Below are 20,201 nucleotides of genomic sequence, written 5' to 3' on the forward strand. Positions count from 1 at the left end.
TAACTTTGCACGTTCTTTGGAGAAAATTATACAAAAAGATACTTTTATTTTATTGATCAACCAATTCGGCCAATCGATATACTTCACGTAGGAAGTTACTAGACGTACCATTCGAAAGCCCGTACAGCGAAAAATCCATAAAATGGGTTTCTCAGACTTTATCGAGACGTTATCGCGTCTAAAAACATAGGTTCAGAAGAATATTGCAGGCAAGTTGATTCCGTTTAGGTGTCGTTTTTCACCCAAAAAAGGCTAAGTCAGCTGGTTTAAGTTGAAAAGCGCATGCCGATCAATTTTTCCCCTCTAATAAAAAAGAAATAATAAAAACTTAACAAACTGTTCTCAAAAAATATTGCACTGAATTAAGAACGCCTTGATAATTTAACCAAAACTTTTCTCTGTTCTCTCTCCTTCTGCAGAAAAAACAATGTAGCAGCCAATTGATGCTGTTTTGTTTTGGAGGCATGATTAGAAAATATGCAAAAAAAAAATTTTTGTTCAGAATATCTTTTCCGACAACTTTTCTTTTTCAAGGTAAGTTTTCTTTCAACTGATAACCTGAAAAGCTGCGACTCTACAAAAGAGAAATTTTCCGTGCTTCTCTTATCCAACCAAGCTGTCCAATTACCATTTTTTTGAAATCATTATGTTTCAGATATTAGAAATGGTTCTACTGCATTTAAACCGTTTATTTCTAATTCTAATTGCAATTAATTTAGGTTTTTGGGTTGCGAATGATTTCCTTTCTTATTTTACGCACATTTTCAATGAATTATCACGTTATGTTGTGCTTTGCGCATTCTCGGGGAATAATGCCATTAAAAAGAAGAAAAAATTGCTGTTTCCATAGTATTTACGTTTTCTGATTAATTAATATTTTTGTGAGAACCCTTTTCCTGTGAGAACCCATGGCTTGCCAATCATTTAATTCCCAACTGGTTAATTTTCACAAGAAAATACCATTGTTTTGATCTAAATTTAATGAAGTGTCAAAAGCAAGATAAATTTGGGAAAACATAGTAGGTTGTTTGATTTGTTCCACGGAAGAGGGAATTTTAAACTGGATAAGTTTCCTGGTTTCCAAAACTGATAGAGTAGCGAACCGAATTATACTCTAACTTAATTTCTTTATACATTTTTTCCCGTTCTCTCTCCTTCTGCAAAAAAACAACAATGTAGCAGCCAATTGATGCTGTTTTATTTTGGAGGTTCGATTAGAAAATATGCAAAAAAAAATTTTGTTCAGAATACCTTTTCCGACAACTTTTCTTTTTCAAGGTACTAATTCATTTCTTTATGTTATTTTAGGGTTTTTGTTTTCGTTGCATGTTTTCAGCTCCACCGAAAGATGATCATGATTCCCTAAACGTATAAACTAAAATTTAAAAAAGAATCAAAAATGTCCCCCACATAAAAATAGCACCAAAATTTGTTGAGGCAAAAGATAGGGAGACAAAAATTAAAATATCCATACATATTAAAATTTTGAATCGTGTTTCATTTATCATTTGTCTTTCTACTCTAATTGTTTGTTGTGACTTGTATGAAGAAATACTTAAAAGAACTCTTGGAACAAATAGTTTTGATATTTTCTCACCATAATCATTGAAATCAAATAGAAGACACTCCACGGAGAAGCAGAATGGAAAAAACAGAGTGCAGGCTATTTTTGCTCCCACAGCACCTGACATATTGTCCGAAATAAATCGAGCAGCAGTTTCTTCAAGGTAGGTTGATCCCGATCCGCCAAGCACGTCGAGTGTTAATGAGTTTTTTTTGAGAAGAATAAGGCAGCAAAAATGTGCTCCAACACTATAAATCTTTCTGTCAGCCGTTCCTGAAACGAACCTCATTTTCACGTATATGCTAACCAGGCCAACAAATGAAATTTTTTTGAAATCAATAATTCCTGGCATCAGTATATGTTCAAGGTCTAAAGAACTTTCAAGGTCTCAGAAAAAATTTAACCAAGAATTACCAAGTGCCCAAACAAAGTCACAAGAGTTGTAACTTTAACAACGACAAGTTTGTTTCCGTTTGGATTCAAAAAGCTTTGATTAAGCAAGAAATCTTTGAAGCAGAGCTCCATTAGTAATCGAAATCATTGAAATGAACTTGTATTCAGCATACTGTCCTGATTTTCTTGTGACATTTTCAACGCTTTATCTCCTGAGAGAACGTCGGTCAGCTTTTTGAAAAACACTTGCTCAGGTGAGACAAACATCAACAGCGGAGTTTAAAATAATACATCTTTGTTACCCTGTTTTTCAAGACTTCTGTAGAGGAACCGCAGACCGTATTTGTTCACAAAAGGGATAGCAAAAAGTTGAATTGGTGGATGAGTGTACTTTGCTTGATTTACAGAAAAAAATCCGCTTTGATTTTGAATTCTTACAGGTGAAAAAAACCAGATTCTAAGAGATTTTATAAAGAGGAAAAAATTGTAAACTTGTATAAAAATTTGCAACCAAAAAATAAGGAAACATTTTTGTTTTGTGTGTTCTAAAGAGGAATTGAATAGAATGTGCCAAAAAAGTTTGAGAACTTTTTTAACTGGGAGTCATTAGATTTCAATAAATGTGTCCTTTTAAAATTAATTTTATTGTTTTAACTTTTTCGTTTAAGTTTTTAGTTTTCGCATCTTTTTTGCTTGCATTTCTTAGTCTTCTGTCGTTTATTTGAGTACATACATGGTCGACCGATTTTTCCAAATAAATGAATTTATTTCAATTTGCATCAACAAGTTGCGCTACAGGCAAATTTCAAGTAAAAATTCTAGAAAAGTTGCGCATACAGGAGATTTCCATTTCTTATATACAAGAATTAGATTATCAAACTTATTTTGGAAATTTTAATGAGCGAATTTTGTTTATTTTAATTACATTCAAGTACCGTTGGTATACAGTCAACTATCGTTTGACAAAAAATTTTTAAGCATTGCCATATTAATATTGTAGGCGGAGATATCAAGGGAACACACAGATTTCTATCATGTTTTACGGACTAACGGTTAAGCCAGGAGAATTCAAAAACAGCAGATTCTATATTAATTGGAACAAAAAACCCGTTGTGCCTCTTAAAAGATAATTTTATTAGTGTCATACGGATCGGTTGTAGATCACCTCAACTTATTTTACAATTCGCTCGACACACTGGACAAAAAAAATTTCACAAATCTTACAAAAAAAATGACATGTCAAAACCTTAAAATTTCACAAACGGGAATTCGACCAACGACAGAGAGAACGGATGGAATTAATATATTGATAAAAGAGAAAAACCTGTTAAAAAACACGTACCCATGCTCTCAAAGAAAGATTGATAAATTAGTACAGAAAATCAGCGAACACCTACACAAGATAAGAACGACAACACAGATCAATTCATTACAATCATCCCAACGTCAGCACCCAACCCGGGTACCGTAATCAACAGTTAGTTACGGAGCACTACAACAAGCACTTACAACGAACCATCTTGCAACATTATATCACCCAATATCAGAATCTTTATAGACAACCTTGCCAAGTATGCAGATCAAGTATGCAGACCAAGTATGCAGTGTGACTGTTGCTGGGGAGAAACTCATTATAATACCGGAATTAAGTTCCAAAGTGATTTTAGCGTCGCCCTAAGTTCTGGTGCTCTCAGTGCTAGTATTCTTCTTGCTTCTGTCTGCGGGGATTTTTAAAGTTGTGGTCTTATCCCTGAGTGTTATCATTATTTTGTCCTGTGTAAATTTAGTTTGCGATTTTATCGTATGTTTTTGTGCCCATTTCTTCACTTCGTAGAGTTTAGCTGCCCGGCGCCGGTTCGTTCTGTCAATTGATGTTCTTGAACTACATCTCTAGTTGCAGTTCGGAGTCAGAGGCCAGGCTCCGGATTGAAGGAGAGTCTAACATAGGCTGGCGTAGTCTGTTTTCTGAATAGAAAGATTGTATGTTCCTGTATATAAGTTGTTTCTCTGATGGTTTTGTGTTGATGTTTGAGAGTTGTGGGTTGTGTTTTCCCCCCAATTATGCTTGGAATGATGCTTTTGGTGTGGTGGTTGTGATAGGTATTAGCTTTACTTCATTTAATATTTCAGCATTTTTGCGGCAACTGTAATCTCATAATCTCAGGCCATTTGTTGTCTTTGTTTGATGGCCAAGATCTCCATGTTACGGTTTGTATTAGAGAATCAACCAGACATGTTGCAAAGTGCTCACTAAGTGGTGCTAGAATTTATCTAGTTTCGTTATCCTTACAGAATTTGTTGAATTGTGCCTGGTCGCATCTGATGTCTCGTTGAAAGCCATAAATTTTTATGTAAAATATAGGTATTGTATTGTTGTGTCTGTGTCATGTTTGTGGCGTTCGCGTTTGAGTAGCAAGATAAAATCTGCTGGAGCAATTATATTCGTATCTTTTCTATTTTTACCTAGCACGGTTCCTGCGAAATTTATTTGGATTCCCTCGTTTGGTTCATGTACGATGGGTAACTCAGCATTAGATTTCATTGTTTTTGCTGGTGAAATTTCTTTCCTATTTTGATGCATGTCTAGTTATTTGCATTGGGCATTTGTCCTTCTGGCCTCAGCAATAAAAAATTCTTTCTCCAAATCTTTTATACAAATTTTGGAGTAGTGGCAATTCTTTGTAAAAAAAATTAGTAAAAAGTTTTAATTGTTGGCTTTTTGCTAAAATTTCTCTTTTTTTAAACATTTTGTTGAGTTAATCCGTTTGTGCGGCAGTAGTAACTTTCTGTGCCTTACATCCAGATGCAGTTACTGAGTTCTTTTTACATTTGTTTGGTGCCCCTTAACGTTTGGGGATTTCAATAGTAGATTGGTCTCTTTCTGTCTGTTCCTTGCTGTAATAACAAAATTTGTTAGGATAAATGGACTATGTAAAGAGTTATAATTTTTTGTTTATTAGCAGACCTTGAACTTGAGTTCGATTTGCGTTTTTTATGTGCGATTTTTGCGTTTGTGTGATTTGCGTTTTTTATGATTTTTGAGAGTAACTGTTCCGATCAACAACAATTGCGAAAATCGTGAGTTTTTTCGTGTTGCTGACTTGGAGTGGTTTAAGAAACCATCCAAATGAACCGCTTTCTGTGCATTTTGATTGGTTGATTTTCTCTGCATGCTATGTTTTGTGTAGTAGAATATTTGAATTGTATTTACTTCAAAATTTTGAACTGTATGCTCTCTAGTTGGTGGTGATATAGGATTACTGCGGAGATAATCAACAAAACTTATATTTTTTTCTGCTTTGCGTCCCACCATTAAATGAAACGATAATAACAGTTGGAACCAGCGTGTCTGCCGGCTTTATAAGTTTTGTTGCCTTGTATTTTTTGAGAGCTGAAAAAGCGCTTGATCATTTGTTTGAGGTTCGAATTGCGATCTGGTTGAGTAGTATTTGAAGTGCTGTAGTGACCATATTATAGCCAGTAATTGAAGTTTGATAATACTATATCTCTGTTAATTTTTAAGAACAGCTGCTTGCATATGCTGGATGCCAACGGTCTTTGAGTTTTCCACGTCATGCTCCTAAATCTTCTTTGCTCGGGTCTTATTAACTCCTGTCTTTTTGTTTATGTTGAAGTGTTTGTTTTTGACTACTGCTTTGTTTGCCGTTTTTTATGAAATATTTCCTCCTGTTCTTTTTCCCACTTTATTTCTGTTTTTTTTTGTGTTTTCTGTGCTGATAAAAAGTCATGGCTTGCTGATAATGTTGCTGAGTTGCGTATGATTTTTTATCAGATGTGCTTCACATAAAAGACTGTGATTGTTTCAATGTTTTTGGGTTATCCACTTGGATAACTGCTTCAGTTTTGCTTTTATTTGGAGTTATTCCTTCCAAGTCTATTTTAAAAGTTATTCAGATCATTTTTGGTAAACTGAAATCACACCTGGTTAAATTTATTGCTAGGCTCTCATGGTTTAATTTTTAAAGATTTTTTTCATTTGCTTTGTGGTGTTTCATCGTTGTTTTGTAGTTATTATGTTCTTATCTTAGAATGCGTTCGTTGAATTTGTTCCTTTCAGTTTAAGTCCATTAACTAAAGTAATGTTGCTGGTCAATTTGCTTGGCCGTAAACGCCCTTTCGGAATCTGCATGTGCCCGTGGCAGTCGCCTATAACATGTAAAAAGTGCAATGTTTTTCTCTATCTTGATGGTGATCTTTTTGGCTAAACGCAAATTTCGAATGAAATTTTTAAAATTAATTTCTTAAAATGTCTCGCAAATTGTTCTTCAATTCGGATATTTTTTTTGCAATTTTGGCCATAGGACCGATTTGTTAGTTATCCATTTTGTGATCCTTTGATGGATTTTGCCTATGTTGATTATTTGATTTTTCTTCTCATTTTTGGTTTTTTTGTTGTTCTGGTTGGATGTAGTCACTGGATGAGGTCTCTTCCGAAGACTTTTGTCATCTTGGCGGCCAATAACATTAAAATCCTGCATTGTATTTGGTATTTGTTTCTATGTATTGCAGTGTTATTTTTTTTGAGTCAAGTGAAATTTTTATGCTTTGATGAGACTTAACTGCGATTTCTTCTGGACTTACAAAACTTTCGTCTGAGTTTTTTGATAATTTAATTAATTGTTTTTCTTCAATTAGTTTTTGTAGTTCTTTTTCTGTTTTTTCCGTTAGGTGCAGCGGTATTCGTCTTCCTTTGTGTTGTGTTGGTAGCAATTCTGAATTGAGCGTGGATTGTGCAATATAATTTTTAATATTGTCCTTAGCCAAAGCAACTGTGTTGCGATTTGTTAGTTACCCATTTTGTGAGCCTTTGATGGATTTTGCCTATGTTGATTATTTAATTTTTTTTCATTTTTGGTATTTTTGTTGTTCTGGTTGGATGTAGTCCCTGGATGATGTCTCTTCCGAAGACTTTTGTCATCTTGGCGGACAATAACAATAACATCATGCTTTGTATTTGGTATTTGTTTTTATGTAATGCAGTGTTAATTTTTTTCAGTCTAGTGCAATCTTTATGCATTGATGAGACTTAACCGCGATTTCTTCCGGACTTACAAAACTTTCGTCTGAGTTTTTTGATAATTTAATTAATTGTTTTTCTTCAATTAGTTTTTGTAGTTCTTTTTCTGTTTTTTCCGTTAGGTGCAGCGGTATTCGTCTTCCGTTGTGTTGTGTTGGTAGCAATTCTGAATTGAGCGTGGATTGTGCAATATAATTTTTAATATTGTCCTTAGCCACAGCAACTGTGTTGCGATTTGTTAGTTACCTATTTTGTGAGCCTTTGATGGATTTTGCCTATGTTGATTACTTAATTTTTTTTTTCATTTTTGGTATTTTTGTTTTTCTGGTTGGATGTAGTCACTGGATGAGGTCTCTTCCGAAGACTATTGTCATATTGGCGGCCAATATCAATAAAATCCTGCATTGTATTTGGTATTTGTTTCTATGTATTGCAGTGTTATTTTTTTTTAGTCAAGTGCCATTTTTATGCTTTGATGAGACTTAACCGCGATTTCTTCCGGACTTACAAAACTTTCGTCTTAGTTTTTTGATAATTTAATTAATTGTTTTTCTCCAATTAGTTTTTGTAGTTCTTTTTCTATTTTCTTCCGTTAGGTGCAGCGGTATTCGTCTTCCTTTGTGTTGTGTTGGTAGCAATTCTGATTTGAACGTGGATTGTGCAATATAATTTTTTAATATTGTCCTTAGCCAAAGCAACTGTGTTGCGATTTGTTGGTTACCCCTTTTTTGATCCTTTGATGGCTTTCGCCTATGTTGATTATTTGATTTTTCTTCTCATTTTTGGTTTTTTTGTTGTTCTGGTTGGATGTAGTCCCTGGATGAGGTCTCTTCCGAAGACTTTTGTCATCTTGGCGGCAAATAACAATAACATCATTCAATCATGTGCAAATTTTGATCCTGAGTGGATGTCTACATGGATTATTTCTCAACTGTCTATCTTGTTTTTGTTGTTGTTGGAACATCTCTGTTCTCCTAATACTTTTTTGCTGCTTTTGTTCTAATATTTTGATGTTGTGTGTCTTTTTCGTTTTCATGATCATAGAATTCTAGGGCATTCAGTATCTGCTAGCCAAAGGATATTTCTGTTCCTGATTTTTGTTTCTTTTCAGAGCTCTCCGCGGTCCATTTTGTTGATTTGTTACTATTTCTCCGATGTGAAATTGATAATCTTTAAGGAAATCACAATCTACTTTTATTCTCTTGATTTTTTTCTATTGATTCATTTCTTGGATGCAGCATGTTGCTTCTGATTCAATAGATTCTCCTGCTCAATTTTGATAGGTTGTTGTTTCGTGTTCTTTTTTGTTTCTTTTCTGTTTGATAAATCTTCGAACCATTTCTGATGATTTTTGGTTGCTGTTGTATTGCGCTTGTCGTCTTTGTTGAGGATTATATTTTAGTCTGGTGGTTTTCTGATCTACATTTTTTGGGAAGTAACTAATCTCTTTACATATTCTCCATGTCTCATTTCGTCTGAGCTGAAGTTATGTGTCCTGGTAGGAATTTGTTTCCGCAGCGTCTGCTCTAGTGTAATTGGAATGTCGTTGGCGTTGGAAGTTTTCTTCATTTGTTTGTTTGTCTTACGTAGTGGACATCGATGTGATTGTTCCGTTTGAGGCTGTTGCTTCTTTGTGAATTGTTCATCAATTGTTCGTTTTCTTGGATTCTTTCCCTCGCTCAGGCATTGTTTCGTTTTTCAGTAGGTTGCGGTCTTCAGATAACATGTCTATTTGGGTTTGCTGGAAATTCAATCCATGAAATAATATTTCTTCCACCAGGCTTGTTTCCAGCTGATCCTACATTACAGCGTATTGCTCGTTGTTTTTGTCTTGAGTGGAAAACTTCTTGTGACTCTCGTTGTTTTGACTACATTGGAAAAACTCAGACCTGTCGAATGTTTGATTTAATTTTTGTGAGAATGTGTCTATTGTTTGTTCTACTATTGCTGTCATTTGTTCTACTTCTTTGCTTTCTTTTTGTGTCACTGTCGATTTCGAATAACATGGGGAACTCCGTGTGTTGGATGTAAGATGTATACCATAGTTAGAAGGATCGGTTTGTTTGATTAATTTCACTGTCTTGAAGAGCTACTTGTTTTGACTTGAGAGCAAATTGTTTGCCCGGTTTTGGCTTTTTCGGTGTCCTTGGTCTTTTTCGTGACTTATTTTTTTCCTGTTTCAACCAATTGGCTGTTTTTTGTTTAGGGGCGCTGGATGTCTTAGTTTTTTGGGAATTGTTGTTTTTGTTTATTTGCTGTTATCTTCCTTACTTGGTCCATATTCCAGGTGTTTCTTGGAGTTAGAGGACGTTTCAAAATTCCGGGCTTATTCTGTTTCGCCTCTTCTAAACAACATTTTTAGAACTATTTCTTGGTTTCTTTTACATTCAAGAACAGTTTTACATACAATCATGTGTATTAATCTTGGTTTTTATTCTGTGAAAAATGCTAAATCGATTTTTCTTAGATGTGTTTATATTGTTATTGTGTTTAGTGAATATCCTTTGGTCGTTCCATCTTCTACAATGTTTCATTCTGATGCTAGTGTGTGACGTGTTTCTTTGGTTTTCCGTGCTAGTGTTTTCGTGCTACTTTTTTTCTGTTTTTTTAAATGAAATCAGTGGTTCTGTTGCCTAGAGTAAAATGTATTTCAGAAAGGTATATCTTACGTGTGAGTTCGTATTAGTCGTGGGCTTTGCGAATGGGATGTTTTCTGAGTCATAGTTATCTATGCTTTCGACTTGGGGTATACTGCCAATTTGAAGTGGTTGAGTGCTGCTTGTTTTTTGTGCTGGTTCTGGGTCAGAGTCCTCCCTGTAACTTATATCTAGGTTGTCTTCTGAATCCCTGTCTCTCCTCCATATTTTTTACGATTAGGACATTTTGCTTCAAGATCTTCGTGTCTAAACAATTAATGATATTAATAATTTTTTTGTTAGATTGTGATGCGATGATTTTTTTATGAAGCTAGATAGTTCGGTGTAAGGCTTTCCGTCAAAATATGCTTCGAATGGCGTAATTTTTGTTGTTGTAATTAAGATAAGTCCTATATTTTGGATTAGGTTTGCCTGTCGGTTGCTCAATGTTGTGTTTGCACAATTGGGGTCTATGTTTGATGCTGCTAATCTTCTTTTGATTGGTTGTTTTAGGCGTTCAACCAATCCCGTACCTCTGTGATTGCCAGCAGGTGCTAATATTAGTTTAATGTTTTCGTTTCCGCAAAATTTTTGCAAATCTTGTGCTTCGAATGCTTGTGCTTGATGACATATGATTGAACGTGGTTGTTCGTCAAGTTTACAGTAACCTCCTAGACAATCTCTTGCTATGTTTGCGTCGCAGTTGTTTTATGTTTCGGCGTGGAAGAATCTTTATAACCTATCTACAGTTACTAATATGCCGTTATCCAGTGTGTTATATTTGTATCGAACAGGTCCCGCGAAATCCAGCTGGATTTCTTCATTTGGTTCTGATAACTGTGGGAGTGTTATTAAGTCGTGTTTGAACATAAGGAGTTTTAAATTTTTACCTTTATCTGTGTAATTTCTGCAGCTTTGCGCTTGCGCGACAGTTTAGAAATGGATGTGGGGATATCAGCTGAGTTTGACCAAGACGAGCATTCTGCTTAGCTGGTGTACGTTTTGTGTATTGTTTGCAGGACCGTTGTGCGGATTTTTGAAGGTATGACTAGTTTGTTGTCATAAAATAGGCATCCGAATGGAGTTACAGATAAATCTCTGTGAATTTTATAATATAATGAGGGTGTCTGTTTTAATGATAACTTGTCTTTCTTCTTAACCAAACATATAATCGATAACAATTTTTTCAATCAAAAATTCTTAATTACATCGCGCATTGAGAATTCACGGTAATGGGGGATTGGGGTCATAGGCGGTGAAGAGATTGGGGAGTTTGCCTTCTAAATTTGTGCTGAGGCCTTTTTGTTTTTATTTGATTCAAAGTACGTTTTTGTGCTGTTACCTTGTAAAGCTTTAGTTGGTTTGTCTGAAATTTGGATATCCATTTGGTAATGTTTTTTGTTCGTAGCCATTCTTCGTTTGCTGTTTTTTATATCGAAGGCTTTTCTATTTGGTTTTTGTCTAGTTGTAATAGCAATGAGTTGTGATCTAGAATATTTTTGAAAATTATTATATGAAAGAAGAAACTTGTTTGTGGGACGATTAAGGCAAAAAACGCTTTTTTTATTCAGTGTGTCTTGGTTTGCACTGGTGATGTCACTTTTTCATTTTGTGCGTTGCTTTCAGATTGGTTTAAACTTCTTGCTGGTTTATTGTATTCATTTGGTTTTATATTTCGCTTTAGAAGGAGATGTTTTATCTCTTGAATTGTGTTTCCGACGAACTTTTGTCATTTTTGCTTTCCAGTGTTGATGCGTTCGAGGTTTTCAGCTTAGGTAAACAGCAAACGCCATGTTTTTCCTGGAATGTGTATTATTTTGAAATCGAATGGTACAAGTCTATCTAGCACTCTCGATAATCTACTTTGATTCGTTTTATATCTTCTATTGTTTTCTAATGCTGATAGTGCGGCCCGATAGTCTGTTTGTAAAAGGAATTTGTTTCCGTATACAAAAATTTGAAAATGCTCTAATGCCCATACTTTTGCGAGAAACTCCAGCTCATTGGTGTTGTGTCTTTCTTCTAACTTGTTAGGAAGTCTGCTTGCGTATGCGACTAGACTGGTTTCCTGATGGAGTCGTCTTTTTTCCTTTAGGCATGCTCCTAAGTATTTTTGCTTACGTCGGATTTTACTCTTGTTTCTTTATTTCAACTAAATTATTTTTTATCCGAAATGTTTGTTATTTGATTTTTGGTTCTTTCGAATGCTATGTTGTGTGTTTTTTTTCCAATCTAATTAAATACGTGATTTTTTGTTATACTTTTATAGTAATGGTCTGAGCGGTTTGCATAATTCTGCCAGTTTTGATGTGAAAATGACCCGGTGGAGTTTGCACACTGTGAAATATCTGAGTTGTTTGAGTGGTTCTAGTTGCCTTGTTGTTTCGCATTTCTTCACGGTGAGTATATTAGTAGTTGGTGATATTTTGAAATCCAACCAGATAATCTCTGATTTGGCAAATTCAATTTGCATTTCTGTAATTAAATTGCTAAATTCTCTTTATTTAGCAAGTGGAGTTTTTTATTCACTTCTTTTTTTTGTAGTCGGCTATGCTGTTTTTGGATATGACTAATATGTGAAAGAATAAGAATTCGTTGTGGCAGCTATTGTTTTTTGAAAGGTTGCTGGCATAATTGTTAGTCCATAAAAACTATTTAGTAATCTATATGTTCCAGTTGTTTTTCCTTCTAGGATGATAGAGTTGCAATGCTTTTAGTGCTATTTTAACATAAATAGCTACTAGCGCAATCTAGTGCTGTTTTAACTAGTGCAATCTAGTGCTATTACTAGTGCAATCCAGTGCTATTTTAACATTTTTGTCCGTTTACAACTGTAATTACAACCGAACTATTGAAGTATTCATCTAAACCATTATCAAGTAAATTCTGTTTCTACTCTTTCTAGTAAGTGGAGTGCTAATCTTCTACCTTTGAGTTGAGCTGGGTTATATATTTCCTTCAAGGGTGATTTGGCCACATGGTTTTTTGAGCGCCCTAGTCTGATACATAAGAGTGGATAATTTTTTAAATCCATTTTATTATGTTGTTTTTGGTGTTGAGGTTTGAAATATAGCCTAATGTCTTACCAGTTGGATTGGAGGCTGTCAAGCTGATTCTCAAAGCATTTGTTTAATGTGTTAAAATGTTTGTTTAATATGTCTTTCTCCATTCGATTTTGTGGCAGATGGCTCCTTAGTAGCATTTTGCAATTTTGTGTTTCACATGATACAGAATTTGTGATCATGTGTAGTACGCCTGTAATGTGTATGTCCTGGTTGTTGAAACATTTGTATTTTCTTTTTTCTGTAAATGTTGTTGTTTGCGCTCTTTGGCTTTTTGATATTATTTGTTTTGCTTGGGACTCTTGCATGAATTACCTTGGAGATCCTGTGTCTGCAAACAAGTCCAGTTGGATATTGTTTTGGAGTGCTTTACCCAGAGTTCTCCAAGGTGCTTTGTTGTTGTTGATGTTTCTGATCTCTTTGAATGATGATGGCCTTACTATGTTTATCGATGCCCAGTGTTCTATTAGCTCTATTTAATGTTTTCGTTTCCGCACAATTTTTGCAAATCTTTTGCTTCGAATGCTTGTGCTTGACGACATATGATTGAACGTGGTTGTTCGTCAAGTTTACAGTAACCTCCTAGATAATCTCTTGCTATGTTTGCGTCAAAGTTGTTTTATGTTTCGGCGTGGAAGAATCTTTATAACCTATCTACAGTTACTAATATGCAGTTATCCAGTGTGTTATATTTGTATCGAACAGGTCCCGCGAAATCCAGCTGGATTTCTTCATTTGGTTCTGATAACTTTGGGAGTGTTATTAAGTCGTGTTTGAACATAAGGAGTTTTAATTTTTTAACTTTATCTGTGTAATTTCTGCAGCTTTGCGCTTGCGCGACAGTTTAGAAATGGATGTGGGGATATCAGCTGAGTTTGGCCAAGACGAGCATTCTGCTTAGCTGGTGTACGTGTTGTGTATTGTTTGCAGGACCGTTGTGCGGATTTTTGAAGGTATGACTAGTTTGTTGTCATAAAATAGGCATCCGAATGGAGTTACAGATAAATCTCTGTGAATTTTATAATATAATGAGGGTGTCTGTTTTAATGATAACTTGTCTTTCTTCTTAACCAAACATATAATCGATAACAATTTTTTCAATCAAAAATTCTTAATTACATCGCGCATTGAGAATTCACGGTAATGGGGGATTGGGGTCATAGGCGGTGAAGAGATTGGGGAGTTTGCCTTCTAAATTTGTGCTGAGGCCTTTTTGTTTTTATTTGATTCAAAGTACGTTTTTGTGCTGTTACCTTGTAAAGCTTTTGTTGGTTTGTCTGAAATTTGGATATCCATTTGGTAATGTTTTTTGTTCGTAGCCATTCTTCGTTTGCTGTTTTTATATCGAAGGCTTTTCTATTTGGTTTTTGTCTAGTTGTAATAGCAATGAGTTGTGATCTAGAATATTTTTGAAAATTATTATGTGAAAGAAGAAACTTGTTTGTGGGACGATTAAGGCAAAAAGCGCTTTTTTATTCTGTGTGTCTTGGTTTGCACTGGTGATGTCACTTTTTTAATTTTGTGTGTTGCTTTCAGATTGGTTTAAACTTCTTGCTGGTTTATTGTATTCATTTGGTTTTATGTTTCGCTTTAGAAGGAGATGTTTTATCTCTTGAATTGTGTTTCCGACGAACTTTTGTCATTTTTGCTTTCCAGTGTTGATGCGTTCGAGGTTTTCAGCTTAGGTAAACAGCAAACGCCATGTTTTTCCTGGAATGTGTTTTATTTTGAAATCGAATGGTACAAGTCTATCTAGCACTCTCGATAATCTACTTTGATTCGTTTTATATCTTCTATTGTTTTCTAATGCTGATAGTGCGGCCCGATAGTCTGTTTGTAAAAGGAGTTTGTTTCCGTATACAAAAATTTGAAAATGCTCTAATGCCCATACTTTTGCGAGAAACTCCAGCTCATTGGTGTTGTGTCTTTCTTCTAACTTGTTAGGAAGTCTGCTTGCGTATGCGACTAGACTAGTTTCCTGATGGAGTCGTCTTTATTCCTTTAGACATGCTCCGAAGTATTTTTGCCTACGTCGGATTTTACTCCTGTTTCTTTATTTCAATTAAATTATTTTTTGTCCGAAATGTTTGCTATTTGATTTTTGGTTCTTTCGAATGCTATGTTGTGTTTTTTTCCAATCTAATTAAATATGTGATTTTGTGTTATACTTTTATAGTAATGGTCTGAGCGGTTTGCATAATTCTGCCAGTTTTGGTGTGAAAATGACCCGGTGGAGTTTGCACACTGTGAAATATCTGAGTTGTTTGAGTGGTTCTAGTTGGCTTGTTGTTTCGCATTTCTTCACGGTGAGTATATTAGTAGTTGGTGATATTTTGAAATCCAACCAGATAATCTCTGATTTGGCAAATTCAATTTGCATATCTGTAATTAAATTGCTAAATTCTCTTTATTTAGCAAGTGGAGTATTTTATTCACTTCTTTTTTTGTAGTCGGCTATGCTGTTTTTGGATATGACTAATATGTCGTGAAAGAATAAGAATTCGTTGTGGCAGCTCCCTAAAGTACTGTCTATTGTTTTTTGAAAGGTTGCTGGCATAATTGTTAGTCCATAAAAACTATTTAGTAATCTATATGTTCCAGTTGTTTTTCCTTCTAGGATGATAGAGTTGCAATGCTTTTAGTGCTATTTTAATATAAATAGCTACTAGCGCAATCTAGTGCTGTTTTAACTAGTGCAATCTAGTGCTATTACTAGTGCAATCTATTGCTATTTTAACATTTTTCTCCGTTTACAACTGTAATTACAACCGAACTATTGAAGTATTCATCTAAACCATTATCCAGTCTGTTAATTTGTTTTTCCAAGATTAGTTTTTCTAATTCTGTTTCTACTCTTTCTAGTAAGTGGAGTGCTAATCTTCTACCTTTGAGTTGAGCTGGGTTATATCTTTCCTTCAAGGGTGATTTGGCCACATGGTTTTTTTGAGCGCCCTAGTCTGATACATAAGAGTGGATAATTTTTTAAATCCATTTTATTATGTTGTTTTTGGTGTTGAGGTTTGAAATATAGCCTAATGTCTTACCAGTTGGATTGGAGGCTGTCAAGCTGATTCTCAAAGCATTTGTTTAATGTGTTAAAATGTTTGTTTAATATTTCTTTCTCCATTCGATTTTGTGGCAGATGGCTCCTTAGTAGCATTTTGCACTTTTGTGTTTCACATGATACAGATTTGTGATCATGTGTAGTACGCCTGTAATGTGTATGTCCTGGTTGTTGAAACATTTGTATTTTCTTTTTTCTGTAAATGTTGCTGTTTGCGCTCTTTGGCTTTTTGATATTATTTGTTTTGCTTGGGACTCTTGCATGAATTACCTTGGAGATCCTGTGTCTGCAAACAAGTCCAGTTGGATATTGTTTTGGAGTGTTTTTACCCAGAGTTCTCCAAGGTGCTTTGTTGTTGTTGATGTTTCTGATCTCTTTGAATGATGATGGCCTTACTATGTTTATCGATGCCCAGTGTTCTATTAGCTCTATTTAATGTTTTCGTTTCCGCACAATTTTTAAAAAAATCTTTTGCTTCGAATGCTTGTGCTTGACGAGATATGATTGAACGTGGTTGTTCGTCAAGTTTACAGTAACCTCCTAGATAATCTCTTGCTATGTTTGCGTCGCAGTTGTTTTATGTTTCGGCGTGGAAGAATCTTTATAACCTATCTACAGTTACTAATATGCAGTTATCCAGTGTGTTATATTTGTATCGAACAAGTCCAGCGAAATCCAGCTGGATTTCTTCATTTGGTTCTGATAACTTTGGGAGTGTTATTAAGTCGTGTTTGAACATAAGGAGTTTTAATTTTTTTTACCTTTATCTGTGTAATTTCTGCAGCTTTGCGCTTGCGCGACAGTTTAGAAATGGATGTGGGGATATCAGCTGAGTTTGGCCAAGACGAGCATTCTGCTTAGCTGGTTTGACATGTCTGACTCTTCTTGTTGGTGCAGTCTTTTTGTTGATTGGTTTGGTCCATTTCGTTGTTGGCGTGTTGTTGTTTTCTCGTCTCCAGCATTGATGATTTGCGCATGGTTTTAAAATCGCCTGATTTTTGCAGATCTTGCATATGAAGTTTTGTGCTGTGCAATTTGATAGTTGATTTTTTATGAATGGTTGTCTGCATTTGTAACGTGGCTCAGTTTTTGTTATTGCAGGTGTAGGGAGAAGTGGTTGTTGTTGTTGCCGTGATGTTTGTGGTGGTCGAGGTTAGTTACTGACACTTGATACTTGTGACCAGTTATTGTTGCTGGAGTGGGCCCTGATTTTTCTTATTGTAAAAGAGTTGTTTGTTCCCTCACTTGGTTTATTGCAATGTTTAGTACTTGTTGTGTTGTTGCGTTGTGTGAGTTTCAGAGAGAAGTTCTATGTGGATGGAGAGCTAAGTCATGATGGATAAGAAGAGGTCTTTATTTAAGTCCTCTTTATTTAAGTGGACTAGAAGAATTTGAATCTGTCAAATGTTGTGTTCCTTGAAATTATGAAGGTGATCTATAATTCATGTACAAGTTCGTGTGTGCTGCATTTCTCTATCTGTGTGTGTGAATTTTTCTTATGGTATGTTCTCATTGCTTCAAATCCGAGTGATAGGTATATTAGGCTTTTCGCCTTCGTGTTGGCCTCATCCCAAGGATTTCTATCCACCAATGCGCCTTTTCTCTCAATTACTTTGCATTTTTTTTCGAAGCCGACTCATCTTCTTTCATTCTTTCCCTCCCTGTTTCTTGCCTCGTCGTCTGTCCTGTCTTCGAATCCGTCTTCGTATGTTGGAAGTGTGGGGTAAAATAAGTCTGCAGCTGATGATTTGAGCTTTAAGAGTTTGTCTATTTGGATGTTGTCGCGTGCCATTATTGCCATCTTTAGTGTCGCGAACCGTTGTTTGCTTTCGTTGGGTGGGTTCACTCCTGATTCCCCGAATTGGTTTAATCCTAATGGAGTTGTCGCTGACAGTGCCATGTGAAGTGTAGAGATAGAATCTAACAGTTGGTGCATGTGAAAAGATGATGATATGCAATTGTGAGTGTTGTGGTAATGTGTAGTGTGTTGGTGTATATGTGTCAGTGTTTGAATGTTCTGAAAGCAAAGTACTATTTGCTGATAAATCTGAAGTAAAAGAATTGTGCGCGATAATATCTATTGAGCCACGAGGCGACTGTAACATAACAACGTATCATTTCGTCTGAAGTTATACTACGTGCTGCACTCACCCTATGTAATGTTAACTGGTGCTTTAAATGAGGTTGTTTTTTTATTATTATTATTTTCATTATTATTTTTCTTATTATTATTATTATTATTATTATTATCATTATTATTATTATTATTATTATTATTATTATTATCATTATTATTATTACTATTCTTAATATTATTATTGTTATTATTACTATTTTATTATTATTAATAATATTATTATTAATATTAATGTTATTATTTTTGTTATTATTATTATTATTATTATTAATATTTTTATTATTATTATTATTATTATTATTATTATTATTATTATTATGACTATTGTTATTATTATTATTTTTGTATTATTTTTATAATTATTATTATTATTTTTATTATAAATATTATTTTTATTATTATTATTATTATTATTATTATTACTATTATTATTATTATTTTTGTTTTACTCGTAAGCGATACGCTAGTCGTAAGATCTATGTGGATTTGAATGGAGGAAGAACACGTTCAGTGACAACTAATTAATTACAACGTTAAGGCAAAACTGCCAGTGTATTAGTCATGGCCGAGGTCGCAACTAGTTGTCACTTTTGCTATCAATCGTAGGTCGATTGAGTCATTATGTGAACACAGGCTAAGTATATACTGCGATTACGTAAGTATTAAGTTGCTGCACTTTGAGTGATTATGTGATACCCAGATACCACATTTCCTCCGTTAGAGAAGGAAATTTGGAGAACAAAAGTTTTGGGTTAATGAAGTTTGAAGGCTTCGATAATAGATGAATGGTTAAAGTAAGCAATGTAACGTATTGTTTAAGAACAAAAGTTTGAATGTTTTTTGAGTTTGTCACCAACAAAGTGTTACAGCAGAAGGCTGTGAACTTTTTGAGTGCTCTTGTAATCAATCTAGAGTTCAAGTGGCAGTAGGTGACGTTCCGTCTTGTTCGGTGTGTAGATTGCTTTCAGTTCTCCACAGGGGTAGTATTGGTGAGCATTCTGCGGTGGTGGTGAGGCGATCTTGAGTGTGCTTACTCGTGTGATTGGGGCGGTCGGGGTGATGCTGTGTGGTGGCGAGGTCGGGGCCTGGCTAGTTGATGGTCTTACAGGAGAATACGAAGCGATGCTTGTTCCTTTTGGTCGTTGATGGGGATGTCAACATCGTCCAATGAGCTGTCCGAGAATTCAGAGTCCGTTGTATCGACGTACCGTTTGGGCTCCTATTTGTCCCATGAGCTGCGTCGTGTGGGTTGTTCCAGTGTGTCCGCTGTTGGTCTGACCACTTTCCCGGTCTCAACAATTGGAACTGCTTGGCTGGCCTCCGTGTCCTGGTACTCGTCCTGTTGATTAGCAGATTCTTGGCAGGAAGCGGTTCAGCTTCGCTTTTTTGGGGAGCCTTTCTTCGGTGACGACTGGTAACACTTCTGGTAGAACTCTAATTCTATTTACTTTGGCGAGGTTTGATTTTGCCTTTTTGTCTGTGGTGGACGCTTGAGTGTTTCTTTTCCGGATGGTTCGTTGAACAACGAGTTTGTTTCTCTGATCTTGTGCTTGCGTCTCCATGCTCTGAATGAACTTGGGTGATGGTATCGAACGGTCTTTACGGCCGCAAAGTTGATCAGGGGGATTTGCTTTTGTTCTAAATTCTACGACATCAGGCTTGTTTAGTACAGTATCCTGCTGTCCGGGGACATTGATGTGAGCGTTGAATTCGTAGTTTTAATCTGAGTTTCCTTCGGGAATGGCTTCATGAATGCCCTGTAAATTTTTTAGCTCTTTGCTGTGGCGGTGGGCTTACGTGCAAGTGGTACGCGGGGACTATTACGTGCAATTGGTTGTTCATAGGTAGCCGAATGTAGTTTGATTGTCCTGGGTACTTCACCCTGCTCTTCTATTGCTTCTTGGAGCTTCGTCCGTTTTATCTCTTGAATTTCGGTGTCGCTATCCAGGTCCTCCTGATACCACTTGTCCTCGCTAATCAGCTATTTCTCGCCAATGATGTGGTCATCTAAATAATATTTCAAAGTGTTTGACCAAACTAAGTTTTTTTGCTGGGTTTAGTGGTTACGTTTGTTAATGCAGTGCTTGATTTAAGTTCTATATTGTAACGTGTACATAGTTTTTGTATTTTGTTGCCTTTTAGGCATCTAGCTTGAACTAACCTAATTTTTCGGGGTAAACCGTGTTGCGCTCTACATTTGATTAGGAATTTCTCTATGTTAGAACCGTTTGCATTCGTTACAACTTCAAGAGTTAAAAAACTAGAGAATCGGACAATACCTGTTAGGAAGTATACTTCCCTCCCTTG

The 20,201-nt window shown here is 35.4% G+C and overlaps 1 protein-coding gene across 3 annotated transcripts in view; it reads left to right on the forward strand.

Annotated features, from left to right (window-relative positions):
* Positions 1-20,201, forward strand: part of LOC142335475 (uncharacterized) — a 47,099-nt gene continuing 26,898 nt past the window's right edge. For 2 of the 3 annotated variants that reach the window (XM_075383998.1, XM_075383995.1), the window contains exon 1: positions 1-87. The gene's annotated coding sequence lies outside the window, so the exon portion shown is untranslated. Of the gene's footprint in view, positions 147-20,201 lie in introns of all 3 variants that reach the window. The other variant, XM_075383996.1, reaches the window with a different exon arrangement.

The sequence above is a fragment of the Convolutriloba macropyga genome, chromosome 2, assembly GCF_964194025.1.
Source record: "Convolutriloba macropyga chromosome 2, txConMacr16.3, whole genome shotgun sequence".
Classification (NCBI taxonomy): Eukaryota; Metazoa; Xenacoelomorpha; order Acoela; family Convolutidae; genus Convolutriloba; species Convolutriloba macropyga.